This window comes from Rutidosis leptorrhynchoides, chromosome 1, assembly GCF_046630445.1.
Source record: "Rutidosis leptorrhynchoides isolate AG116_Rl617_1_P2 chromosome 1, CSIRO_AGI_Rlap_v1, whole genome shotgun sequence".
NCBI classification, from domain to species: Eukaryota; Viridiplantae; Streptophyta; class Magnoliopsida; order Asterales; family Asteraceae; genus Rutidosis; species Rutidosis leptorrhynchoides.
Genome location: NC_092333.1, coordinates 436435338 through 436453492, shown reverse-complemented (window position 1 = coordinate 436453492; position 18155 = coordinate 436435338).

Below are 18155 nucleotides of genomic sequence, written 5' to 3'. Positions count from 1 at the left end.
AGCTTGAATCGTGAATTGAAAGGGAGGACTCTGTCTCCTTCCTTGAATTCTTTTGAACTTCTGATTCTTTTATCATGTCATTTCTTCATTCTTTCCTTATAGATTAACGAATTTTCATAATTCTTCATGTCTTAATTCTTCTAATTCGTTTAGTTGACTTAATCGTAGACGTCCAGCTTCATGCAAATAAGGATTACATGCCTTCAAAGCCCAAAATGCTTTGTGCTCAATTTCTACTGGAAGGTGACATGCTTTTCTGTAAATGAGTTTAAAATGTGTGGTTCCAATTGGAATTTTGTAGGCTGTTCTAAAAGTCCAGAGTGCATCCTCCAATTTCATGGACCATTCCTTCGGATTTGATCCTACGGTTTTCTCTAGAATACGTTTTAAACCTCGGTTGGTGTTTTCAACTTGTTCACTTGTTTGTGGATGATAAGCGGTTGAGATTTTATGATTTACTCCGTATCTTTTGAGAACTTTCTCAAGTTGATTATTACAGAAATGAGTACCCCGATCACTTATTAAAGTTTTCGGTGTTCCGAACCTAGCAAAAAGATGTTTTAAGAAGTTGACTACAACTCGTGCATCGTTAGTTGGGAGAGCTTGTGCTTCCGCCCATTTAGATACATAATCAATGGCTATGAGACTGTAGAGATTATTATGAGATTTTGGAAATGGACCCATAAAGTCAATACCCCAAACGTCGAATACTTCACATACTTGAATGACGTTTTGTGGCATTTCATCACGTTGACTTATTTTTCTGGCCCTTTGACATGCATCACAGGATTTACAAAGAAGGTGTGCGTCTTGGAAAATTGTAGGCTAATAAAATCCAGCATCGTAGACTTTCCTTGCTATGAGTTGAGGCCCATAATGCCCTCCTGTTGGTCCTGTGTGACAATGGTTTAAGATTTGACTAGCTTCATCTCCGAATACACATCGGCGTATTATTCCATTGGGATAACTTTTGAATAAATGTGGATCTTCCCAAAAATAGTGTTTTATATCACTAAAGAATTTCTTTCGTTTTTGGTACGACAACCCTTTTTCAAGAAATCCACATACTAAGTAGTTTGCATAGTCTGCAAACCATGGAATTTCATTATAGTCGATTTTCAAGAGATATTCATCAGGAAAGTTGTCTTGTATAGCCGATTCATTTAGAACTTCTAATTCAGGATTTTCAAGACGAGAAAGATGATCAACGACGAGATTTTCTGTTCCCTTTTTGTCTCAGATTTCAATATCGAATTCTTGTAGAGTAAGATCCAACAGATTAATCTTGGTTTGGCATCTTGTTTTGAAAATAGGTATCTAAGAGCAGAATGGTCGGTATAGACCACCGTTTTAGCTAGAACGAGATATGAACGAAATTTGTCAAAAGCAAAAAACAATAGCAAGGAGTTCTTTTTCAGTGGTTATGTAATTCGTTTGTGCTCCTTGTAATGTCTTACTAGCGTAATAAATATGTTGAAATCCATTTTCAATCCTTTGACCTAAAACGGCTCCCACTGCAAAATCACTTGCATCGCACATGAGTTCAAATGGTAGATTCCAATTTGGAGTTATCATGATCGGCGCATTAGTAAGTTTTTCTTTAAGGATATTAAAAGATTTGATGCATTCATCCGAAAAGATGAATGGAGCATCCTTTTATAGGAGTTTATTCATAGGAGTGGCAATTTTAGAAAAATCTTTTATGAAACGTCGGTAAAAATCGGCATGCCCTAGAAAATTCCTAACTCCTCTAACATTGGTGGGATGTGGAAGTTTAGCAATTACATCTACTTTAACTCTATCCACTTCAATTCCTTCCTTTGAAATTTTATGACCAAGAACGATGCCTTCTCTAACCATGAAATGGCATTTCTCCCAATTAAGTACTAGATTTGATTGCTCGCATCTAATAAGCATTCGGTCAAGATTAACTAGACATGTTTCAAAAGTATCACCGAAGACTGAAAAGTCATCCATGAAAACTTCCATGCATTCTTCTATCATGTCGTGAAAAATTGCCATCATACACCTTTGAAAGGTTGCAGGGGCGTTGCATAGTCCAAATGGCATGCGTTTGTAAGCAAAAGTACCATAAGGGCACGTGAACGTGGTTTTCTATTGGTCCTCTGGTGCGATTGGAATTTGAAAGTATCTGGAAAAACCGTCAAGAAAACAATAGTAACTGTTCCCAGCTAACCTTTCCAACATTTGATCAATGAAAGGTAAGGGAAAGTGATCTTTACTGGTGGCGTCATTTAATTTTCTATAATCAATACAAATACGCCATCTTGTTACAGTCCTCGTAGGAATAAGCTCATCTTTTTCATTTGTGATGACAGTGATGCCACCCTTCTTAGGTACGCATTGAACTGGGCTTACCCATGGACTATCAGAGATTGGATAAATTAAACCTGCATCGAGCAGTTTTATAATTTCTTTCTTAACAACATCTTGCATATTAGGATTTAGTCTTCGTTGGCGTTGCACATATGTTTTATGACCTTCTTCCATAAGGATTTTATATGTGCAATACGAAGGAATTATGCCTTTAATGTTATGAATCTTCCATGCAATAGCTGGTTTATGAGCTTTTAGCACAGAAATGAGTTGATATTTTTCATTTTCCGTAAGAGAAGATGAGATTATTACAGGTAATTTAGATTCACCATGTAAATAAGCGTATTCCAAATGGGTTGGAAGTGGCTTTAACTCTAATATCGGTGGTTCTTCTATCGATGATGTGTATCGATATCCGTCTTCCTCTTTTAGCATTTGAAGTTCTTCTCTTATAGAACATTCTCCTGTTCCTTGTAATTCTGGAAATTCTTGTAACAATTCTTCTTGTGAATCTATAGTTTGAATATAATAACATGTATCATCTGCAGATTGCGGTCGTTGCATGGCTCTATCCACAGAAAAGGTAACACTCTCGTCCTCTATACTTAGGGTCAGTTTCTTACCGAACACGTCTATTATTGCTTTAGCCGTGTTTAAGAATGGTCTTCCTAAAATAAGAGGAACTCGAGAATCTTCCTCCATGTCCAGAATAACAAAGTCTCCAGGAAATACTAAAGTACCAACTTTAACTAGCATGTTCTCCATTATCCCTCTAGGATATTTTACTGATCGATCAGCTAGTTGTATGCTTATTCTTGTTAGTTTCAATTCTCCTAGGTCTAGTTTAGTGTATAATGAATACGACATTAAATTTATACTAGCACCTAAGTCTGCCAATGCTTCTATTGAATTAAGACTACCCAGAAAACATGGAATTGTGAAACTTCCTGGATCTGATAATTTTTCTGGTAGTTTACTCAACAACACTGCAGAATAATTAGCATTCATAGTAACAGTCGAGAGTTCTTTCATTTTCTTTCTATTTGTGATTAGATCTTTCAAGAATTTAGCATATCTTGACATTCCTGAAATCACATCAATGAAAGGAAGATTGACATTTATTTGTTTAAATATATCCAAGAATTTGGATTGCTCGGCTTCAAGTCTTTCTTTTCTCATTTTACTCGGGTAAGGAAGTGGTGGTTGGTATGGTTTAACATAAGGCTTTGCCTTAACTGTGTTATCTTCATTAACCTTTTCAACTATCGGTTCTGATTCCTTCTCTTGCTCAGGTTGTGGTGCCCGTGTAGTAGGAATAGAGTCATCGGAAATTACAAGTATTTCCGGTGGTTTAAGTGTAATACCACTTCTTGTGGTAATGGCTTTAGCTGTTTCATTTCGGGGGTTAGCATTTGTATCGCTAGGTAGACTCCCTGGTTTTCTTTCTCCAATTAACCTAGCTAGGTTACTTACTTCTTGTTCCAGATTTTGGATTGAAGCTTGTTGATTTCTAAATGCTTGAGCATTTTGCTCATTAGTTTGTTTCTGAGATGTGAAAAACTGCGTTTGAGATTCAACTAGCTTCGACATCATATCTTCTAAATTTGGCTTTTTATCATCGGTTTGTGGTGGTTTATTTGGAAAAATAGGTCTTTGCTGGTTGTAAGTATTGTTAGATACTTGTTGATTGCTAGGACCTTGTTGGTTGTTGTATGAAATATTTCGGTTATAATTTTGATTTTGATTGTAGTTTGGTCTTGGCGGTTGATAATTATTTTGATAATTATTTCCAGGCCTTTGGTTCATGTATGAAACATTCTCTCTTTGTTCCATTGTTTGTTCAATACTGAGACAATCTTTTGTTAAATGTGGTCCTCCACACTGCTCACAGCTAATTCGTGTTGCGTGAATATCCTTAGTCATCTTTTCCATTCGTCTCTCGAAAGCATCTAACTTTGCGAAAATGGAATCAAAGTCATGGCTAGAATCGGCTCTAGCCGCTTTAGATGAACGAAGAATATCTTTTTCCTGGTGCCACTCATGTGAGTGGGATGCTGTGTTATCAATAATTTTGTGAGCTTCAGTTGCGGTTTTCTTCATAATGGAACCACCAGCTGCTGTGTCGATGTCTTTTCGTGTAGCAACATCGCATCATTGGTAGAATATTTGCACTATTTGATAAGTATCTAAACCATGTTGAGGACATCCTCTCAACAACTTTCCAAATTTTGTCCACGCCTCATATAGAGTTTCATTTGGCTTCAGCGTGAACGTAACAATTTCTCCTTGAAGTTTCACGGCTTTAGATGCCGGAAAGAATCTTTTAAGAAATTTCTCAACTAAAACATCCCATGTATCAATCGCTCATTCAGGTAACGATTCTAACCAATCTTTGGCTTCTCCCTTTAAAGTCCAGGGAAATAACATGAGATAGATCTGTTCATCCTCAACTTCTCTGATTTTGAATAGAGTACAGATCCTATTAAAGGTACGAAGATGTTCGTTTGGATCTTCTTTTGGCGTACCACTAAATTGGCATTGATTAGTTACCATGTGTAGGATTTGTCCTTTGATTTCATAATCTGGCGCATTAATGTCTGGTTGAGTAATTGCATGACCTTGGCCAGTGCGTGTAGTTCTCATTCGGTCTTCTATACTTAGAGGTTCCTGATTTTCCATGATTGAGTTTGTTGAATCTGAATCACTAGAGGATTCTGATTTAATGGTTTCTTCCTCAACAATCTCTGGATGAGTAATTTGTGGTTCAGGACGAATGATTAGTGGTTCAGGATCTCTGAATTATCCTTAAATATCCTCCGGGTTCTCAATTGTGAGGTCAGGTTCAAAAAATGGATTATCAGAAATTTGAATTGGAGTACTCGTTCGACTAGATGATGATTCTAAAGAAAAATCAACGGCGACAATATTTGCTAAATGTCTTGATCTAGTTACAAGTGGTGAACGTATGAAAGGTGGTGAACGTTTTGCTCGGTGCATTCACTGAATATCCTATTAGTTATAAAAGATAAAAATTATATAAGTTATCAAATTAATAGACTTTTCTGATTTTGCCCACGTTTCGAATAGTCAATAGATGCAGCAGGTAGCCAGGACCCTTTAAATCGGAAGCCCACAACTCGCTACTAACAAATCCAACTATTACTACGAACCAGAAAATTTTGGATGTCTATCAATTTAACCGCTTAAAATAATTTTCGTCAAAATTTAAAGAAAATATAGAAAATTCTACGTCCTAAAAAAACTAGAGCGTAGAAATGAAAAAGAAAAAGCGCGTCGAAAAATAAGAGTTGAAAAACAAACGTCGAAAAACAAACAGTCAAAAAATAAAAATAAGAAAATAAAGCGTCGAAACTTAGAATTCTAAAAATCTAAGACTACAAGTTGCGTCTAAAGGTAAGCTTAAAGGAATTCTAAATCCAAAACGGCAATAACTTAAAAGGCACTAAAATCTATTAAATATTAAAGCGATAAGCGACGTCGTAAAATTCTAAAGCGCCTAAATCATAATATGAAGAAAAACAACTTAAGAGATTTTCTGGCAAAGCCTAAGAATCTAGAAATATAAAATAACTACGGCAAAAACTAAGTTTAAAACTAATTACGAACGATAAATATACAAATTACGAATTAAACGTTAAAAATATACAATTTATAAAAATACTAAAAAAAATGATTACAATTTTATAAAAATATTATTTTTATATTATTATTTTATAAAAATATGAATTTATATATTAATAAAACTATATAAAACTTAAAAATACAAAATTAAAAACTAAAACTAAACATTAAAAAACTAAACCCTAATTACTAATTAATTAATAATAATTATATTAAAATCGTAACCCTAATCGACAGTCTAAGATAACTGACCTGTCACCTCAGCTCATGCGATCGCATGAGTTGAGGGTTAATTTTCCATGCGGTCGCATGGATCCGGAAACCAGGCCAGATAGTTGGGCTGCTACAGTTGAGCCTGAGTACAGTTTTACTTTTTTTTTTTGAGTTTAATATATATAAAATATAAATATAAACTTATTAGTTTTAAAAAAAATATTATTTATTAGTTTTATAAGTCTTAAAATATAAACTTTTTAATTTGAATACTTAAAAATATAGAAATATATTTTCTTTCTTTTTATGTTTTTATATTTTTAAAACTTATGTACATGTTTTACAAAAATAGCTTAAAAACTAATATTTTTTTTATAGCGTTTCGCTTTTGCTTGATGGTCCTCGACAGTGGCGCCAAAAATACTTGATGTTGTGCGGGGTGTATACGAAATAGATTATATTTTACTACGAAATACTATTAAATACGATACAATTTACACAAGTTATTTATTTATTTATTGAATGGATATACCTAAACCTTGCTACAACACTTATAGGCAGTGTACCTAATCGTAGAGTAGTGTAGTTTTTAGTAAGTCTGGTTCGTTCCACAGGGATCTGCTGAGTTTAACGCTATATTTTTAAACACTATATTTGTGTATATATATATATATATATATATATATATATATATATATATATATATATATATATATATATATATATATATGTATATATATATAAGTAGTATTATTATTATTATAAAAGGGGAGGTTTTACCGTTTAGTGACCGGTTTGTCGATTTTATGTCTTAAGTCACAATTAAAACCTAATGTAAAATATTAAATATAAATATAACTTAATTTAAAGCGTAAAGTAAATGATGATAAACAAAAGTGCGATAAATAAAATTGCAGTAATTTAAAGTACGATAAATAAAATGACGGTAAATAAAAGTGCGATGAGATATAAAATAAAGGAATTATGCTTATTTAAACTTCCGTAATCATGATGTTTGACGTGTTGATTTTAATTTATTACCATGGGTTAATTGTCCTTTGTCTTGGATTATTTGATACGTCCACCTGGTTTTTGTCCATAATAGTCCATCGACCCGAAGTCAAATATTCCAACTAATTGGGGACTTAAACTGTAACAAGATCTTAATACTTTTTTAATAATTACACTAGGTTATCAACTGCATGTAATCCAAGGTTTTAATACGTTGTTAACAATTACACCAATTTTCCTTGTATGTAATCCACCCATGTTTTAATGAGTCCATTGACTATTAATCCATTCCCGTGTCCGGTTAAATGAACGATTATTAGTATTTATAAATATCCCGCCCATCGTGTTCGATCGAGTATATGTGGTTATTTATAATTACCTCAAATTGTAAATCTTTATATTAAATTAGCGAACTATCATTCAGTTAAACAAATATAAAGCCCATTAATAGCCCATAGTCCAATTTCCACAAGTATCGGTCTTTTGTCCAAACCCCAATTATGGTCCAAAGCGCAATAACCCCGTCTTTAATATTTAGTCCAACATCACGATTCTTTCGGCTTAAATAAACATAATAATAACGTAGCTACGAGACATTAATTTAAAAAGGTTGAACATAACTTACAATGAGTATTAATCGCGTAGTGTTACACGGACAGAGTTTCGATTTACAAGCTTAAAACATTCGCTAAAACAACCTTATTATTATTAACTTAATATTAAAATTATAATTATAAAATAAATATAAATATATTTGAGGGAGTGATCAGAGAGATGTATGATGAAGGTGTACTCCTCTCGTCCGAATTTCGTTCCAATTTATAGACCTGGCCATGACTTTACTGCCATGCGATCTCATGGTTTTTGTGCCTTCAGGCCATGCGATTGCATGGCTCCCTTTTACAGCTCGATGTTCTTTTGTTTTCTTATTTGCCGATGTTTTATTTTAATATATAAATATAATATATATATAATTTATAGAATTATTTATATATTATATTATATTCTCGTGCATAGTTGACTTGTAATTTTAGGTCCATTGCGTCGTGCGTTTATAGTTGGTTCAGGTCCTGGTTTCGGATTATCGAACGTCCTTTCGTACGCTTAGATATCTTGTACTTTGCGTTTCGCGGCTCGTACTCTTGTAACTTTTAGACGTTTCTCAGCAATAATTTGAACCACTTGGATTGTACTTTGTACTTTTTAGCGTTTTGGTCGTTTGCGTCTTCAAATCGTCGAATCTGTCTTTTGTCTTCACCTTTTATTATTTAAACGATAATTACTTGGAATTACAACAATTGTAACTAAAAGCTTGTCTTCCTTGAAGGATAATGCTAAAAACTAATGCTATGAAATATATGTTCGTTTTTAGCATTATCAGATGTCTTCCTGCGTAATGGGTGAAGTGGTCCAGGTTCTTAAAGATAGCTTGCTGGGCAAACGAATTCTCATGCCTAGGCAAGTCTCCCATGTGATAGTGGTATGGCGGAAAGCGCAGCCTATCCCCTTCCCCTACTGATGAGTTTCAGTGGGTGTCAGTGGGCCGTCACTGTATGGTGGGATCATCCTCATCCCGCGGTTCCTGAGAACCTCGCCATCTCCGACCATCTCTCATCCTCGTATCAGGCCTAAACCCTGTTCTCTTACCGCTGGTACTGTCTGGTCCTCTGAGTCAGGTATTGCTGGGTTAGCTGGAATGATTAACTGTTCACCTTCGATACGAATGTACTCCCAAGTGTTCAATAGCCTATACCCTATCTCTTCCGACTCGGCTCCAATCTTATACCCAAATCTCTCAATACTCCCCAAAACTTGCATCCTACGGAGGAGTTTTGTAATGACGATTCCCAAGACCGGCACAACTGTTCTTACGGCATTCCTTTAATTGGTGAATGCCTGGGCTAGAAAGTGTGCAACTTGCGTATTCTGGTTATGGATCATGGCGTGCATCAGGCGCATATCATTAATAGTAACAGCACCACCATGTTGGGCTTTCAGGTGAAGGGTTTTGGTGATGAGGTGGTAAAGAATGCGGTGTACGGGATTGATGAATTTCGAAGCCTTTTTACTTGACCTCCATGGTTCATTATCGGAGGTGTATCCGCGCCAGAAAGCTTGATGGTCTATGTTGTTTAAGGTGGTGTACCCTCTCTTGAATATAGAACGGTTAAGCTGTGATGGCTTGTACAGTTCCAGATGCCATGCGAATCGTGCGAGAGATAGGTGATACGTCTGATTTTGATGGCGGAAATGGATGCACTCGTGATCATTGTAATCCTCTTGATCAACGTTCGACTCAAACCTCCAAGTTGCCATAAATTCTGCTTATGGCTCCTCATACAACTTTTCATTTATCTCAAACAGGTTTTGCCAGGCTCTGTTTATTCTCCTGTTTACTCTGACGTTCAAGATTGACCTAAGCTCATCATCTCATCCACACTGTTCTATTATTGCCCACTTGATATATTTGTTGGCCCCTTTTTGTCGATTAATCCAATTCCTCATAAATGGTTCATTATCAGCTGGATCATCTTGCCCGAGGAGGTAGTGGGGTAAGTCATATTCTGCAGGTATATAATTAGCCATCTGCAAAGGTCACGTAACGTAGGTTATGTTCCAAAATAATAAGACTTAGAATAACACTTAGAATGCATATATTTTTCGAAAAAATTCGAAATGAGGGCTTTAAAAAAGGCATTTTCCAAATTCTTGTTATAGTCCAAAGTTACCGCAAACAATATCTAATCTCACTACAAACTTATATCTAAGAAAAATTCAAAACGTACCCATGATTGCAATAAATAATGCTAAAAATAATAATTATAGCGAGTTAGTCATAATAAGCAATTTTGATTAAAATATGATGATTTTTAATTACCTTAAATATTTTTAATCATCAAACTTGAGCTATAACATTCTTAAGTCAAAGATTAAGACCGTTATATTGAAAAATAATCATTTTGTCAAAAACGTACAAAATAAGGAAAATCAAAGACTAAGCTAAATTTTCACTAGCAAATCGATGATATCTTCATTTAGACTAGTTTTAAGGCAATCCTAAGTTTTAAAAACGTTTTAACTAAAGGAATAACCCTAATCCTAATTAAGTGTAGTTTTATCAAAACATCAATTTTCAAGTAAACAACCCTAAATTGTTCCAAAATTAGTTTCTAAGCATCACTAAGCCTAATTGAGCTAGCAAAACACCTAGTTTCCAAAGATTTTACCAATTCCTAGCCTAAAACCTCAACCAACGAATTGAGAGCTAAAAACTATCCAAAATTCCTCAATCGAACCTAAAAACAAACACACATCAATCACATTACCTAACTAAGCATAAAGGAATTCAAAATTGGGCATAAAACAAAATTTTTCTCAAAAGTCAAAAAATTAACTCCGAGTGAAAACTCGAATTTTAACCATGAAAGATTACCTTTTATGCCAAATTAATGATGGAAACGCGTTTAGGAGGCACGAGAGAATAATATTTCAGCTTTGAATCGCTGAAAATGGTCAAGATTTGAGGATGGTGTGATGGTGGTGTGTGCGACGGTCGAAGAACACAGAAGGAGACGAAGAAGAGAAAAAGAAAAGAAAAGGGAAGGAGAAAAGGAGAGGAGGAGAAGAAAAGAGGAAAATTGGGCCCGTGTGGCTTGCGGGCTTATTTCCCCAACCCGACTCGCGAAATTTTTATATTTTTAAAATTTTAAAATTTTAACTATATTAATAAAAGGTAAATAAAAATTTGCTTCAGATCTTAATCCGACTATTTTTACTAAAATTAAAAAGATAAAGACAAATAGAAGGAGTACAATTAAAATATTTTATTTTATTAATAACTCAAATTACACAGGTCCGCAACTACGTTCCAGAAATGACGCGGAAAGAAAGATAAATTTAAAGCTTCTTTGACGATCCAGAGTAAATCAACGGAGTGTACTGAAAATATTTCAAAATCACTTAGCATTTTACGCTCGCACTTTTTTAAATCCCCGATGTCGTCCATAAGTTTAACCAAAGCCCTTCTAACTTTTTTAACGTTTGAAATTCCATCCCTTGGTCCAGTATCTCGATAATTAAGTTCAAAAAGAAGTTTTAACACTGTGTCTTGAAATAACAGATCTTCCGCGCAGTCAGGATCACCGATAGTAATTTTAAAGTTTTTAGATATTTCCCGAATGATCTTTCTTTGCGGGGTTGTAAACGGAAATTTTGACATAGTGATGATTTGTACGAGTTCAGAATATATTTCCTTTCTTTTTGCGAAGAAATTCTGATGTATTCTTTCCTCGGTGGAATCTGGAAAAACTTCAATTAATCTTTTGATGAGAAATGAGGCTGGATCGAAGTAGAAGAAATCTCGATCTTCGTATATTGAAATAGGGTTAGGTTTCTTGCTTTCAGTCCAAAATTCTAATTCAGAAATCATTGCGGAGGCATATCGGTTGATATCAACTTGAGAAAAATTCTTATCACTGAAGTGAGGGAGAAAACTGATGAATGACTGATGTTAAAGCTAAGGGGTATATAAAATACTATTAAATTTTAGCAGGAGATACTATTAAATACGATACAATTTTACACAAGATATTTATTTATTTATTGAATGGATATACTTAAACCTTGCTACAACACTTATAGGCAGTGTACCTAATCGTACAGTAGTGTAGTTTTTAGTAAGTCCGGTTCGTTCCACAGGGAATCTTTTAATCAAAGCTTAACGCTATATTAGTTTAATTTATAAAAATACGAATATATATATAAGTAATATTATTATTTTAAAGGGGGGATTTTACCGTTTAATGACCGGTTTGTCGATTTTAAAACTTTAGTCGCAGTTAAAACCAAATGTAAAATATTAAATAAATAAAAGAATTAATTTAAAGCATAAAGTAAATAACGATAATGAAATTGCGATAAATAAAAGTGCGATAAAATAAACTTGCGATAATTAAAAAGTACGATAATTAAAAGTGCAATTAAATACAATAACAATAAATAAAAATGCGATAATTAGAAGTGCAATTAAATATAAAATAAAGGAAATTAAATATGAAATAAAAGAATTATGCTTATTTAAACTTCCGTAATCATGATGTTTGACGTGTTGATTTTAGTTTTATGCCCATGGGTTAATTGTCCTTTGTCTTGGATTATTTAATATGTCCATCTAGTTTTTGTCCATAACAGTCCATCAGTCATAAATATAAAGTGCGAGTGTCCTCGTCAAATTATCCTTATACCCGAAGTCAAATATTCCAACTAATTGGGGACTTAAACGGTAACAAGGTTTTATTACTTTGTTTAATAATTACACCAGGATGTCGACTGAGTGTAACCCAAGGTTTTAATACTTTGTTATCAATTATGCCAAGTGTCCTTGTACATAATTTCACCCCTGTTTTAATAATTCTAGTGACTATTAATCCATTCCCGTGTCCGGTTAAATGAACGATTATTCGTACATATAAATACCCTGCCCATCGTATCCGATCGAGTGTATATGGTTATTTATAGGGACGTTCAATTGTAAATCTTTATATTAAAATTAACAAACTATCATTTAGTTAAACAAATATAAAGCCCATTAATAGCCCATAGTCTAATTTCCACAAGTGTCGTTCTTTTGTCCAAACCCCAATTATAGTACAAAGCCCAATTACCCAATTTTAATATTTTTAGCCCAACATCATGATCACTTCGGATTAAATAAGCATAATAATAACTTAGCTACGAGACATTAATGTAAAAAGGTTGAACCTAACTTACAATGATTAAAAATAGCGTAGCGCTACACGGACAGAATTTCGACTTACACCCTTACAACATTCGCTAACACACCCTTATTATTATAAATTAAAATTAAAATTAAAATTAAAATTAAAATATAAATATAAATATAAATATATACTACGTATGAATGAGGAGAAGAAAAAGATGTGTTTTTTGTTACACCAAAGCTCGATTTTTATAGGCATGTGGGCTAGAACTGTGCACCATGCGATCGCATGGAGTTTCTTCCTCCAGGCCATGCGATCGCATGGCCAGCTGGGGAGACTCAAAAGTCTTTGTTTTTCTATGCCGACGGTTTTATAATATAATATAATATATATATTAATTTTAAGAATTAATTATATATTATATTATATTCATGTGCATAGTTGACTTGTAATTTTTAGTCCGTTGCGTCGAGCGTTGAGAGTTGACTCTGGTCCCGGTTCCGGATTTTCGAACGTCCTTGCGTACAATTTAATATCTTGTACTTTGCGTTTTGAATCTTGTACTCTTGTAATGTTGAGACGTTTCTTATCAATAATTGAAACCTCATTGATTGTATTTTGTACTTTTGAGCTTTTTGGTCATTTGCGTCTTCAATTCGTCGAATCTGTCTTTTGTATTCACCTTTTATTATTTAAACGAATATCACTTGTAAATAGAACAATTGCAACTAAAAGCTTGTCTTTCTTGAGGAATAATGCTATGAAATATATGTTCGTTTTTAGCATTATCAAATATTCCCACACTTGAGCGTTGCTTGTCCTCAAGCAATATAGTCTTGAAATACTAGAATCACTTCTTTATTCTTCACACTTTGTACATCAGTGATTTTTTTACGGCGGTATAAACATTGGTAGTAACTGTAGTGACCCGACCTTTTCCATGTTTATATATATATTAAATAAAATTGTTATTTACATGATTAAGTGTTTCCAACATGTTAAGCAATCAAACTTGTTAAGACTTGATTAATTGAAATAGGTTTCATATAGACAATTGACCACCCAAGTTGACCGATGATTCACGAACGTTAAAACTTGTAAAAACTATACGATGACATATATATGGTTATATATATAGTTAACATGATTTTATTATAAGTATGTATCTCATTAGGTATTTTAACAATGAGTTATATACATAAAAATGAGACTATTAATTTAAGAAACTCGAAAACGATATATATAACGATTATCGTTATAACAACGTCTTACTAGGTACATATGAATCATATTAAGATATTGATACACTTGGTTAATTATGTTAAATGATAAGTAAATATATTATTAAGTGTATTAACAATGAAATACATATGTAAAAATAAGACTACTAACTTAATGATTTCGAAACGAGACATATATGTAACGATTATCGTTGTAACGACATTTAACTGTATATATATCATACTAAGATATATTATATATCATAATATCATGATAATATAACAATTTAACATCTCATTTGTTATAATAAACAATGGGTTAACAACATTCAACAAGATCGTTAACCTAAAGGTTTCAAAACAACATTTACATGTAACGACTAATGATGACTTAACGACTCAGTTAAAATGTATATACATGTAGTGTTTTAATATGTATTCATACACTTTTGAAAGACTTCAAGACACTTATCAAAATACTTCTACTTAACAAAAATGCTTACAATTACATCCTCGTTCAGTTTCATCAACAATTCTACTCGTATGCACCCGTATTCGTACTCGTACAATACACAGCTTTTAGATGTATGTACTATTGGTATATACACTCCAATGATCAGCTCTTAGCAGCCCATGTGAGTCACCTAACACATGTGGGAACCATCATTTGGCAACTAGCATGAAATATCTCATAAAATTACAAAAATATGAGTAATCATTCATGACTTATTTACATGAAAACAAAATTACATATCCTTTATATCTAATCCATACACCAACGACCAAAAACACCTACAAACACTTTAATTCTTCAATTTTCTTCATCTAATTGATCTCTCTCAAGTTCTATCTTCAAGTTCTAAGTGTTCTTCATAAATTCCAAAAGTTCTAGTTTCATAAAATCAAGAATACTTTCAAGATTGCAAGTTTACTTCCAAGTTTTCTAAATCCATTCCAAGTAATCATCCAAGATCAAGAAACCTTTGTTACTTACAGTAGGTTATCTTTCTAATACAAGGTAATAATCATATTCAAACTTTAATTCAATTTCTATAACTATAACAATCTTATTTCGAGTGGAAATCTTACTTGAAATTGTTTTCGTGTCATGATTCTGCTTCAAGAACTTTCAAGCCATCCAAGGATCCTTTGAAGCTAGATATATTTTTGTCATTTCCAGTAGGTTTATCCAAGGTACTTGAGGTAGTAATGATGTTCATAACATCATTCGATTCATACATATAAAGCTATCTTATTCGAAGATTTAAACTTGTAATCACTAGAACATAGTTTAGTTAATTCTAAACTTGTTCGCAAATAAAAGTTAATCCTTCTAACTTGACTTTTAAAATCAACTAAACACATGTTCTATATCTATATGATATGCTAACTTAATGATTTAAAACCTGGAAACACGAAAAACACCGTAAAACTGGATTTACGCCGTCGTAGTAACACCGCGGGCTGTTTTGGGTTAGTTAATTAAAAACTATGATAAACTTTGATTTAAAAGTTGTTATTCTGGGAAAATGATTTTTATTATGAACATGAAACTATATCCAAAAATTATGGATAAACTCAAAGTGAAAGTATGTTTTCTAAAATGGTCATCTAGACGTCGTTCTTTCGACTGAAATGACTACCTTTACAAAAATAACTTGTAACTTATTTTTCCGACTATAAACCTATACTTTTTCTGTTTAGATTCATAAAATAGAGTTCAATATGAAACCATAGCAATTTGATTCACTCAAAACGGATTTAAAATGAAGAAGTTATGGGTAAAACAAGATTGGATAATTTTTTTCATTTTAGCTACGTGAAAATTGGTAACAAATCTATTCCAACCATAACTTAATCAACTTGTATTGTATATTATGTAATCTTGAGATACCATAGACACGTATACAATGTTTCGACCTATCATGTCGACACATCTATATATATTTCGGAACAACCATAGACACTCTATATGTGAATGTTGGAGTTAGCTATACAGGGTTGAGGTTGATTCCAAAATATATATAGTTTGAGTTGTGATCAATACTGAGATACGTATACACTGAGTCATGGATTGATTCAAGATAATATTTATCAATTTATTTCTGTACATCTAACTGTGGACAACTAGTTGTAGGTTACTAACGAGGACAGCTGACTTAATAAACTTAAAACATCAAAATATATTAAAAATGTTGTAAATATATTTTGAACATACTTTGATATATATGTATATATTGTTATAGGTTCGTGAATCAACAAGTGGCCAAGCCTTACTTCCCGACGAAGTAAAAATCTGTGAAAGTGAGTTATAGTCCCACTTTTAAAAATCTAATATTTTTGGGATGAGAATACATGCAGGTTTTATAAATGATTTACAAAATAGACACAAGTACGTGAAACTACATTCTATGGTTGAATTATCAAAATCGAATATGCCCCTTTTTATTAAGTCTGGTAATCTAAGAATTAGGGAACATACACCCTAATTGACGCGAATCCTAAAGATAGACCTATTGGGCCTAACAAACCCCATCCAAAGTACCGGATACTTTAGTACTTCGAAATTTATATCATATCCGAAGGGTGTCCCGGAATGATGGGGATATTCTTATATATATGCATCTTGTTAATGTCGGTTACCAGGTGTTCACCATATGAATGATTTTTATCTCTATGTATGGGATGTGTATTGAAATATGAAATCTTGTGGTCTATTGTTACGATTTGATATATATAGGTTAAACCTATAACTCACCAACATTTTTGTTGACGTTTAAAGCATGTTTATTCTCAGGTGAATACTAAGAGCTTCCGCTGTTGCATACTAAAATAAGGACAAGATTTGGAGTCCATGTTTGTATGATATTGTGTAAAAACTGCATTCAAGAAACTGATTTCGATGTAACATATTTGTATTGTAAACCATTATGTAATGGTCGTGTGTAAACAGGATATTTTAGATTATCATTATTTGATAATCTACGTAAAGCTTTTTAAACCTTTATTTATGAAATAAAGGTTATGGTTTGTTTTAAAATGAATGCAGTCTTTGAAAAACGTCTCATATAGAGGTCAAAACCTCGCAACGAAATCAATTAATATGGAACGTTTTTAATCAATAAGAACGGGACATGTCAGTTGGTATCAGAGCGTTGGTCTTAGAGAACCAGAATTTTGCATTAGTGTGTCTTATCGAGTTTGTTAGGATGTATTAGTGAGTCTGGACTTCGACCGTGTTTACTTGAAAAATGATTGCTTAACAAATTTGGTTGAAAACTATATATTTTTAACATGTGAATATTATGTGATATATTAATCTCTTAATGCGTTTGATATTATGTGATAGATGTCTACCTCTAGAACAAGTCCCATTGACTCACCTAATAATAATGAAGAGTCAAATGTAAATTGGAATGATTCGTGGACTGATTCACAAGTTCCCGAAGAGGAACCGGAAGAAGAGTCGGAACCGGAAGAAGAATCAGAACCGGAAGAGGAGGAACCGGAGGAGGAAGTAGAACTGGTGGGGGAAATAATAAAATGATTAAGTAAAAGAAAATCCTCAACCAACCGACCAAGGTTAATTATGGTCAATGGTGTTTCCGCCAAGGAAGTAAAATATTGGGAGGATTACCAATTCTCCGATGAATCGGATTCCGACGAGAATTCCGAGGATGTTATAGAAATTACCCCAACTGAATTTAAAAAGGCAAAAGAAAATAATAAGGGAAAGGGCATAAAAATAGAGAAATCTAATTCCAACCCCGATGAACTTTATATGTATCGTCAACCCCCGAAGCCCTTAAGTTGTAACAATGACCCGGGAACCTCTAAACCACCAGGTTTTTCTAAACCAATGTGGAAAACGACGGCTTGTATTAGGGGAACATCATATATCCCTAGAAAATTGGCAAAACGAACCAAAACCGAAGAAGAAGAAACGAGCGAGTCGGAATAAGATAGTTGTATTCGTATGGTGTAATATATGTAATATAGTGTGCTTATGCTT